Consider the following 1,813-nt stretch of genomic DNA (forward strand, 5'->3'; position numbering starts at 1 on the left):
GCGCGCCGGCAGGCGGGCCTGGTCGCTCGCCGCACTCGCGTTAGGAGTTGGGGTGGGGGGCGTGGCTGCCCCTAACGTCGGTTCCTCCAAAGAAGACTTCGCCCTAATTCTCTCCCTCTTTAGGGTCCGTCCCCCTACTTGCCGGACAGGCCTCCCTTATGGGCACCCGCATTTGTGATTTGGTGCTCTCGAGAGGCCACGAAAGGAGAGTTAGGAACAGAGCCCCTCCCCCCAAGTCTCCAGGCCTTGGGCACGTCTTCAGGGCACCCCTGGACCGGGGAGAGGGGTACTGTCTTTTACACAGTTCTTCCCATTTGTGAATTGCTCCCGGCGTGTTGACCTGTCTCCAGTGCTTGCCCAGTGGAGTAAGGGACTCTTGGTGTTGCCCACCGCAGACACTGAGCAGTGGGGTGCCTTTGGGTGCTGCGGTCCTTGGTTCAGGTTTCATTGGGAGAGGGCAGACAGATCTGGAGTTAAGAATTCCTTTCACAACTCTTTCTCGAGTGTGTTGTGCCAGAATGCTCTTAATTGAGGTCAGCTTGCTTGCTGCCTTTTTAAAGAAAAAAAAAAAAAAAGATTTTTATCGTTCTGAGAGTGAAACAGGTTTTACAAAATACTCCACACCTCAGTCTTCCCAGAAGTAATTATACTCTTCTGGGAATCATTACAGAGCCTTCCTCTTGAGCAAACAGCATCTTTGCTCTAAGGCCTAGTGGAGTTCTTGAAGAGCTCTACCATCTTAATTCCTCGTATTCCTAACGTACCTGTGGAAGTCCAGTCGTTGGAAGTTGGAATTAGTACACGTTCCTTCAGAAAAGTTTTCACTGGGGACCAGCAGTTAGCGTAATGGCTATGTCCCTGGACTCCCATGTGGTCCACTGCGGTTTGAGTCTGGGACCGGGTGGCTTAAACTCATGGCAGGCGTGTGTGTGTGTGCATGCCCAAGATCCCGGGAGGAGAATGGAGGAGAAGGGATTGTGGTGTGGCCATCCCCACTGTAGGTTGACTTCTCACTTTCTGTCTCTCTGTCTCTCTGGTGAGCACATGTGCCCTTATAACAAAAACCTCTCCAAAAAAAAGAAAAGTTTTCACTGAATTTTCTGCTTATTGAGTGGACATCATCTGATGCAGTAATTTGGGTAGTGTCCCTTCATATTTGGCAATTACACAAACTAAGCAGTGATAAGAAATAGGACCACTTGTAGTTTGATACAAGATAGCACTTTAAATAAGTAAATGGGATTGTGAATTAGAAAGGTATTTTCACTTTCTGTCTTTAGAATTATCTTGGTGATTTGATGATTGCTGTCTGAGTATCTCTCTGAGAATGAGTACTTACTGTGAACTGTGTAAGTAGTGTAGCAGTAAGAAGGAAATCAGAGTGGTTGCTCCTTTTCATTCACAATATTCCATAGAATTAAAGGGGATAGGCTAGTTTAACAGTAACTGTTAATAAGTAGTTTGTTTAACAAAGTATCTCAGAACAATGTAATTTCTGTCTAGGTTGCCATTATTTCAAAATATTCCATTTCTCTATAGACTTTATAGGGATCATTTCTTCCCTAATTTATAAAGATGGATGCGGTATCAGAAAGTGCATATATATTTATTTATTTATTTTTTTGAGAGTTTTTTTGCTATAGGGCTTGTGCTTTCGCCAGAAAGACAGAAACAGACAGAAAGCGAGAAATCACTCCCTGGGGCGATAGCCATGCCGCAGTCCCACCTCCTTCAATCTCCTTGGGATCTTGGGCACGCATGCACATGTGCCCGGCGTGAGTCTAAGCCACTGGGTCCGGGACTTGAACCATGG

General features: G+C 46.2%; 1 protein-coding gene across 2 annotated transcripts in view; it reads left to right on the forward strand.

The window, feature by feature from the left end:
• The window catches only part of RALBP1 (ralA binding protein 1), a 52,982-nt gene that overhangs the window by 641 nt on the left and 50,528 nt on the right, over positions 1–1,813 (forward strand). The gene's annotated exons all lie outside the window — the stretch shown is intronic.

Source organism: Tupaia chinensis, unplaced genomic scaffold (genome assembly GCF_000334495.1).
Source record: "Tupaia chinensis unplaced genomic scaffold, TupChi_1.0 Scaffold143584_1, whole genome shotgun sequence".
Lineage (NCBI taxonomy): Eukaryota > Metazoa > Chordata > Mammalia > Scandentia > Tupaiidae > Tupaia > Tupaia belangeri.